This window comes from Colius striatus, chromosome 3 (genome assembly GCF_028858725.1).
Source record: "Colius striatus isolate bColStr4 chromosome 3, bColStr4.1.hap1, whole genome shotgun sequence".
NCBI classification, from domain to species: domain Eukaryota; kingdom Metazoa; phylum Chordata; class Aves; order Coliiformes; family Coliidae; genus Colius; species Colius striatus.
Window position 1 is genome coordinate 32,162,569 of NC_084761.1, and position 9,860 is coordinate 32,172,428.

The window sequence follows — 9,860 nt, forward strand, 5'->3', positions numbered from 1 at the left end:
GAAGGCTGCAGGAACTGGGGCTGTTTAGTCTAGAAAAGAGAAGACTAAGGGGGGACCTCATTAACACTTATAAGTACTTAAAGGGTGGATGGCAAGAGGATGGGGTGACATTTTTTTCCCCACAGTCTCCAGTGACAGGACTAGGGGTATAAGCTGGACATAAGCTGGAACACAGAAGGTTCCACTTAAACAGAATGAAAAACTTCTTTACTGTGAGGGTGAGGGAGCCCTGGCACAGGCTGCCCAGGGAGGGTGTGGAGTCTCCATCACTGAAGGTTTTCAAACTTGACTGGGCGCGTTCCCGTGGGATCTGAGCTCTGTGGACCTGCTTTCAGAGGGGAGTTAGGCTAGATGATCTCTAGAGGTCCTTTCCATCCCCTAGCATTCCGTGATTCTAAAGTACAGAAAGCAAAAAGGGATAGAAAACCTATGCTTTTTAGCTCCTGTCAGGCAAACAAATTCCCTTTGTCATGCAGTCGGGCTTTGCTTAGATTTTTCCCTTTAAGTGACCCCAAAGCACTTTGAAACTAGGCACACCTGCTGTGTATCGTTCTGGCTTTCTGTGCCCACACTTCAACTGCCCCCGCCAGGTGGTGAGGTTAGCTTGAAGCACGGGGAGAAGAGGGGACAGGAAGTCTTGTTCAGCTCTCTGACTGTCACTGTCTTTTCTCATGGTTTTATTCTGTGTTTTTCACTTCGATCAAAGCCCTGGAGGGAGAGGGAGCCGGGAACTTCACGCAGACTGTAGAAAAGCTTAGGCTGGGAATGCTGGGCAGCTGATCTCTCGTCCCCCCAGTTCCCTCTATGCTCTGCTTGCTGGAGACCTGCCTCCCAGGGGGTGATGCCTTTGGCAGAAGTGAGCTGGAATCACGGTGCAGGCAGTGATACCAGTGTGGGTAAGGAAAAACCTCCACCAGCAGAGAGCATAAAAAGGAGGTGAGAGACTGGTTTTGCAGAAAAAAAAAAAAAAAATGAACAAAAATATGAACAGCTTGAGCGTGTACCAAATCGGGCTTGGCTGTATTGAATAGCACAACTGGGAGGGAAGCTGTCCTGCCTTTCACAAATCATTGACAGGCACACAAATTGCACACATGCTACATGAATAATGTATGGTGACCTCCATTTCCCTGCACATAAAACCGTGATGGAGAAGGGAATGGATGAAAAGCCATGTGCCACGGACAGGTTAAAACTGAGGAAGCCAAGTGATCTGAGTGCAAGTCCTATGTCTCTGGACATGGGCTGTGACTGAATGTTAAGAAAAGGCAAAAGAAAGCCTGATGCCACTGGAATAAATACAAGCAGGAACTCTGAATACAGCAAGGAAGTTAAAAGTCTGACAAAAGGGAAATGTTAGCAAACCACTGGGAAGATACTGCTTTTGCCTGGTACCTATGTTAATGGTATTTCAGATGCATGGACTCCACCTGTTTCAGGTTTGGGGCTTTTATTCTTTTTCTGTGTACATTATAAATTATTCTTCCTGGTGAGATCATAGTGTTTTCAATAGCACAAATACATGACAGTATTTGCTTTCTAATATCCTCTCATATGCAGGCCTCATTAAGAGCAGATTTGCATGGTGGATACCTTGAGGACTGCCGTTGTTTCAGAGATGCCCTTGGAGCCATTAATTCAGCACAGCTGTGGAACCACGTAACGGGTAGAGAATCAGGTTAGTCATCACAGCCAGTTGGGTCTTTCCAGTCTCAGTACAGAAATCAATGACAGATGCTAGTTGCAATGTTTTGGGTTTTTTTGAGGGAAGGAGGAAAGCAGAGGAAGGGTTTGCTATTTATAAATTAGTAATGCTGGTTTTATTGTAACACCCAGTCTTACCCTTGCTGAAAAGATGTTGCTGATATAAGTGGGATTTTACTGAAAGGGACTGAGGTGAGGACTGCTCCTAGTTTTTTTCATAAGGGGGATTTTTTGATTCAATATTTTAATTAAAACAGGCGTGGGACTATGTCCTTGATAACTAGTGATAGCCTGGGAAAAGGAGGAAAACTTACTGAAATAGGTAACAAATCCACACTCATGATATATTATTTGAAACCTGTTTCTTGACAATAAAAAAGACACTATATCCTGACATCAAAGTCTTGGGGCTCAAAGTCTTCAGTCTGGAGTTTACACATGCAGGCTAATCGTTGGCAGAACACAGTACAACTGGATTTGTTTGCTGCCCAGGAAAGACTTGTCAGAGGCCATAGTACAGACAGGTAAATACATAAGCTTTGTGACATGTAATGAACCTTTCTGCAGCACTGCTTGGGGACACCGTTGTGGTTCAGGCCCATCTGGCAAAGAAGCACCACACAGTGTCTTGCTCACCCCCACATCCACCCCCTCCTCCCTTAGGATGGTGGAGGTCCCAGTGAGATGGGAAGAAAAAAAGATAACCAAAGACCTTGTGGATTGAGACAAGGGCAGGGAGGGCTCACTGACAGTTATGGTTTCGGGCAAAACAGACTCCACTACTCGACTTCGAGAGGAAAAAGTACACAAAGCTTATTCTACTGCCTCCTAGAAACAGAACAGACAGGGGAAAAAAAAAAAAAAACAGAGCAGGATGATGAGAAAAAATACAACCAGCAATTTAAGAGCCCCTTCCCCCATCACTCCCCTCTTCTTAGGCTCAGGTCCCTGATCCTGATATCTCTATCTCCTCCCCTCTCAATGGCACAGTGAGGCAGGGAATGGGGGATATGGTCAGTCCATCACAGATGGTCTCTGCTGCTTCTTTCTCCTCAGAGAAGGAGCACTCCTCACATTCATCCCCTGCTCCAAGGCAGGGTTGCTCCCCCAGGACACAGTCCTTAACAGCTCTCCAACAGGAGTTCTTCCCAACGACTACAGCTTCTTCTCACAAACTCCTCCAGCATGGAACTCCTCTACGGCAGCTGAACTCTAGGCACCTTCTGCTGCAATGTTGTACTCACACAAATTCATGGCCCCTCCAGGCACAGTCACGACCCTGGCATGAGGTCTTCCATGAGCTGCCAGCAGATCTCAGCTTCACCACTCCTCTCCACAGGGTACAGGAACACAGCTCCTGTCTCACTGTGGGATAAGATGGGGGAGGATCTGCTCTAGCACACCTCCTCCTCTCTTGTCTCACTGATCTTGGGGTCCACTTGGTCACTTATCTCTCCTCCAACTCCTTCTACCACCATCCAGAAAGAAGTAAGAACAGGAGGAAGAAGCCTCCTCTTCCAGCTGCTGCTTCTTAAAAAGTGATTGTGGAGGCGTCTAATTGGCTCAGCCCCAGAAGTGGGTATGGCTTAGAGCTGGGGAGAGTTTCAAGCAGCTTCTTACAGGAGTCTTTACAGCCCTTTGCCCCTTAACAGAAACAGCTGCACACAAACCTGTGGCAGACACACAGAAAGTCCTTGAACGTAGCATGTACAATAGCAGAGAGTAAGAAAGCAGGGACACAGCTTTTGGTGTAACACACAGCTGGCAGATGAAAACGCTGCAGAATGGCTTTACTGGTCTCTCATTAGGCACATGATGGGAATAAAACCCAAGCACAACCCAGAAATGTAAAAACTTTTCTTTCTTTTAATTTCCTTAAAGCTTTTAGTTCTATAGTTTTACCAAGATAAGGGCACAGAGTGAACAACAAAGTCACATTCTAGTAACTGCCAGTAGTAGTAGTAGCTGTGCCAAAATCCACTTTCAATGCAAAGATAGATGAGACATTTGGCCTTGGGATTTCAACGGGGTATTGCTTTTTCAGTCTGCTTTAACAACTTAACATATAGGGTCCTTAAATTCTATTTCCTAAAAAGATATCCTGATTTTTTCCTTAACTTAAAACCCAGAAGACAGAATTTTTAGAGATCGAACAGTCTCTGTTTTCATGGGACTGCCAAGTTAAAATATGTCTTCAAAGGAAGACAGAAATAACAATATTTGAAATGCTGAGTGAGTCCAGAGACTTGTAACTATTTTCAGACTCCAGTTCTTTAGAAACTCATGCATCTGCTAAATAAAAATTACCATGAACTCAGGCTCTTCTACACTCATTCACTGAACACATCCGAACAGAGCATTAAAAGTATTTGTCCATGCAAAAGAAGAAAATGGAAAGCTTTTTTTCAAATGCTTATATAGCAAGAAGCATTTTTAATTTATTCTGTTACTATAGATAAATTTCAACTGTATTTGCTGGTCTCCAAATATATTAGAAATATCCATAAACAGTCTGTGCTGGATGAAGTGTAATGAGCTAATTAACATCTTTATCTCTAAATATATATATGAAAAGTGATGACATTTCCTGTACTACACTGGAATAGCTCATACAAAAGTGACTTAAGCCAAGATTGTCCTGACATCTCCCTGTGTAAGAGTCACTGCATTAGCCATCATTTTTATACCTGTTGCCCATTAAGATAGGCCTGGGCCTTGTAGCCTTCTGTTTCATGGCTGAGGACCTCCAGTGAATTGTATGATCCCCCTTCTCTTTAAAGAGAATTTACAGAGAAATGCTGTATTTCCAAATTTCTTTTGCCACAAGTCCTGTATTTGCCAGCATCAGAAGCACTTTGATTCAAAGAGAGAAATGGGAAAGTGTTTGGGAAGATGTTAACTGACCTTTTTCCTCTAGCATTAAAAACATCTCTCAAAATTTTGGAAAATGCTGCTCTGGCTGGAACATTGTAATCTAGTCCTTTTTATTCAGGTCTGGCTTGCTTTGCTGAAAAAAAGGGTTGTGTCTTTCACTGTGGGGTAAGTAAGTGGTGCAAAATACCCTGAGGCAGAAAACTGCAGGGAAAACAGAATACCTCAGTTACTGTGGCTCAGCATTGCTGAGGCACTAGTTATTTACCTTGCTGTAGAATAAAAAGACAGGGCTTCACTGATGATTTTTCTCTTTCTTTCTTTCTGGTTTGTTTTTTTTTTAATGTCAGAATAACACCTGTGCTCTTAGAGCTCTAAGATAAGCACCTTTCCCACAAGGAGAACAAGCTGATACAGAAGATACACGAATCCCATTCAAATATTAGTGTGAATGTTCCCTACAAAGAAAGCAGGAAAGAAATTTTACTAAGTGCAGGTAACATTCACAGTTTACTAGCTTTTCACTTTTATTTGATGTTCAATTCATACAAGTTTATTTATTAATTTATTTACACTTAAAAAGCAGGAGTGACCTAGTTCAGTATATTTCTGACTTTAACCATGGTGAGGCTTTCTGCGTAAGAGCTGCATGGATTGATCTAAAAATCCTTCAAGCTAGTACATGTGCTTGTAAGATGCTCTTAAATAGCACTGCAAAATAATCATCCCTCACAAAGAGAACTCGACGATGTTGTGATATATTTTAAGTTCAAAAGGTGCTTTAAAAACAAATAGATTTTCTGCTTTACAGCTGTTGGTAGAGCACTTTAAATCAGAGGGTCAGTGTTAAAATACATTTTAAGATAATTTCTAATTTACAGGTGCAGTGTATCTGGCATATTTGTTCTTATACAAAGGCAGACTTTCAACAGAACAGTTTTGATGCAGTTTCTGTTTGTGAAATCCCTCACCGTGAATCAGCTGAACTCTGGTGTGTGTAAAAACAGCCTTTCTCCTCCATTTGTTCCTGTAGATTTTCTATGAAGCTTCCTCTTCCCACAGCAGGCAGGAGAGCAGACTAGCTGTATTTTTGCTCCAGCCAAGCTGGAACAGTTATTAACTGTCCTACCAAAACAACAGTGCCTCAGTTTTGTGTGGGGTTTGTGCTGGTTTACCCCTGGCTGGGTGCCAGATGCCCACCAAGTCGTTCTATCACTCGCCCTTCCTAAACTGGACAGGGGAGATGGAAATATAATGAGAGGTTCATGAGTGGAGATAGGGAGAGGGAGATCACTCAGGCTATACCTGACATAGTTTGTCCTCTCGGTAAACTACTGCCACATGAACTGACCAACATGTACTGAAGACAGTTGAGCTGAGAACAGGAAGTTCTGACTTTTGCCATTAACAGACGTGTTATGTGCAGCATACATGAAGTTTCTGTTATCCTTCAGCCAAAATCTGTGAGTAGCAATTAATTGTTGATCACAGTGGGACACGCGTCTCTCAGCCCTAACTGGATTTGAAAACAAGGTGCGTTGCCCCCACGGAACAAGGAGGTTTTGGGATCTCTGACCCAGCCAGCAGTGTGTGGAATAGAGCAACTGGGTGAGGAGAGAGCGCGAAAGGCCTACCCATTGCCTACCCTGTCCCAGGGGCACTGACACCTCAGTATTTGAGGCCCCTGCATTAGATCCCTGTGATGGGACTGAAAACTGAAATTAGATTTTCTGGATCTTATGAATCTTAGCCACCATCTATTCCTACTTTCCTTCTCTGGGTCTGGCCTGTTGTGCCATTTTGATTGGCAGAATACTCTTGTGGGAAAATTCTAGCCCCTGAAAATACGTTCCCATGAAAAAAATCTATTTGGACAAACGGCAATTTTGTCATGTTATGAGATTTTGTCAAATTATGAGATTTAAGCAACCTCTAAACAGCTTAGGAATGCTGGCTGAAACTATGAAGTCTGCACATGTGAATCACCTGGCCTTTCCCTCACCATCTTACCATAATATGGAAGGGCAGTGACGTCTGGCCACCAAGCGCAGAACAGAGGCCATGACTACTGTCCTCTCAATGAGAAGCCACTCTCCCTCAAAACTCCTGCTCTGGAGGGACAGTTTTACTGGAGAAAGGAGGAATGGGTGGAATGAGTGAAGGCACCTTGTGTCAAACCACTGTTCTTACAGATTTGTTCAGGCCGATCAGGAAGTCTCATGACCAGAGTAACAGGGAAGTTCAAAAAGGACAGTTCAAACTCCCACACGTACTTTTCCTGACCAAAGCAAGCTGCTGCACAAAGATCAGGCAAGTACCACCAAGAAAACAACTGAATGAGAAGCTTTGGTAATTGTACTCAGGATTTTATCTTGACTCTTGGAAGAACTGTGGCTTCTTTTCAGTGAGTACTTTACTCTTTCAGTAAAGAGTACTTTACTTTCTGTACCCGGAAACCCTGAGGACAATTTTAACATATTATCCACATCTGGGGCAATCTTTACAGTCTCTGAAGGAATTTACTTCAAGTCCAGTCTTTCAGGGGCCAGATGTGTTCCAGACCATCCCCGTGAAGGTGGTTCTGCCTGCCTTATAGCTAACAAAGCAGAAAGCAAGGTGGCTGTTGACAGCATTGAGAGGCAAATTCATGGGCAAGGTGTTGGGGGTGTCAGCGTAAAATTAGTGGAGTGTAAAAATCTAATGACTCACAATGCCTTTGGGCCCTAGATAGTGTATCGAGGCTGCCATTTAGTCTTAGCTGTTGAAATGAAAGATTTTGAAAAGCTTAGATGTAAATATAACTCACTCTGGCCCTCCTGGCATAACCCACACCAAACTCAATTAAACAAGCTGTTGGCAGACCCTGCCAAACCGCGCTTTAATATCTCCTTCCTAGTTCACTAGCCAGAGCCCAAATCAGAGCATTCCCTGCTATAATTAGGGTTTTTCTCCTTAAATCGTTAGACTATAGATGTAGGCTTGCTTGCACTGCCTCTGCTCAGATAAGCACATTTTACATTCTGACTGCAAGAAGGAGCAATGCCGTAGAAGAGTCAGTAAGAACTCAAGGGAGACACAACCCCCTCACTTTCCTTTGATCTTATCTTCACACTGGAACACCATTACTCCTTTGACAGAATGAAATAATAATAATTATTATTATTATATCATAATAATTATTATAATCATAATCAACAACATAATTTTTATTATGTCTCAGAAGAGGACTACAGAGTGGAGGCACTTCTTTACAACCTTCCATTAGGTTGCTCCAAGGAAGGGAAAAGGGAATAACAAGAACCAAGATGGTCACTGTAAGTAAAGTCGCTCTGAACTCAGGGTATTGGGTTTTGGTTTGGCAGTTTTGGTTTTTGGTTTGTTTTTTATCTAGCCTTTTGTTTTCATATATGAGCAATGCCAAACCATTCAAAGTGCTGTCCTTAACCACGTGACAGTTGGTGTACAGGGAGCAGTGATCCAAGGACCCTTATTTGTGTAGGCAGAAGCCCTGAATGGTCAGAGGCATGTGTAATGGGATGAACAGGAGAACTCCTAATGACTATTTTTAGGTATCTGATCCAAACTTCCGGAACTCTGGCTCAGCTCTCAGTTTACACCCCAGAATGACACTAACCTTCTTGGCCATGAGGGCACATTGCTTGCTCCTGGTTATTTTGCTGTCCACCAGAACTTCCAGGTCCTTCTCCTCAGAGCTGCTCACCAGCAGATCAATCCCCCAGCCTGTACTGGCGCATGGGATTGTTCTAGAACTCCAGACTTGGTCTTGTTTAACGTCACAAAATTCCTCTCTACCCAGCTCTTGAGCTGGTTGAGATCCCGCTGAATGGCGGCACAGCCTTCTGGGTGTTGTGGTTTAGGCCCATCAGGGAACAAAGACCACGATTAGCCTCGAGTACCCAAGAGGCTGAGAACTGCTCAAGGGCAGGGAGAGCTTAATTGCCGCTTTAAGGTTCAGGACAAAACAGACCATACTACTCGGCTTGGGGAAGAAAACAGAAAAATAATTTAATGCAACATCAACTAAAACATACCCCCAAAATGCCAAAACATAACCAAAATGAAACAACACAGAGTAATACATCAATGAAGAGTCCAGCCAGCCTTTTTAAGAACACCTTCTTGCCACACCTTCCCTCTTCCCGGGCTCAGAGCCCTGATCCCGGTGTTTTTACCTTGTCCCCCCCCTGAACGGTTCGGGGGGGCAGGCAGTGGGGGTTTCAGTTAGTCTGTTCCCAATAGCTTCTGCCGTTTGTCCCTCCTCAGGACGGGTGAACTCCACGCCAGTCCTCCCTGCAAGTCCATGGGGTACCTCACACACACGGCAGCCCTGCACGGGCTGCTCCGATGCGCATTTATCCCAAAGGCTGCAGCTCCTCTCTGCCTCTCGTGTGGGGCTGCTCTGCGGCGTGCAGGCTCTCCAACACGGCCTGGGCCATGGCTGTCTCCCCACACAGTCCCTCGCCCGTCCGGGCTCACTCACATGGAGCTGCTGGTAACTCTCAGTCCTGCCATGGATCTCCATAGGTTGCAGGGGCACAGCTTGCATTCTCACCACAGCTTGCAGAGGAGTCTCTGGTCTATCGCTTCTCCTTCCTTCCTCCTTCTCTGGCTGAAGGGTCCGTGTGATCGCCTCCATCTTGTATCACTCTTACACCTCCCCACTTGCATTTCAAATTCCCGTCCCCTAAATAGTGATGGCAGAGGCGCCAGATTGGCCCAGCCGGGCCGCAGGTAGGTGTGAACCCAGGAGCCGGGGGAGAGTCCAAAAACTCTTTACCGGGTCTTTGCTGCAACCTGCTCCCCCTGTTACTAAGCCAAAAGCTGCTCCTTGCTAAACCAGAACACTGGGGAATCAGCCAGTCCTCCCAGTTTGGTGTCATCAGTGAACTTGCTGAGGGTACACTGTCCCCTCATCCAGGTCGTTGATGAAGATGTTGAACAAGACTGGCCCCAGAACTGACCTCTGTGGAACCACACTGGCTACAGGCTTCCAACTCAACTCGGCTTCATTGATCACCACCCTCTGGGCTCTGTCATTCAGCCAGCTCTCAATCCACCTCACTGTCCACTCATCCAATCCACACTTCCTAAATTTTCCCATGAAGGTGTTTTGGGAGACAGTGTCAAAAGCCTTGCTGAAGTCAAGGTAGATGACATCCACTGCTCTCTCCTCATCTAGCCAGCCAGTTATACCATTATAGAAGGCTATCAAGTTGGTCAAACAGGATTGCCCCTTGTTGAATTTGTGTTGAGTTCCCCTCATA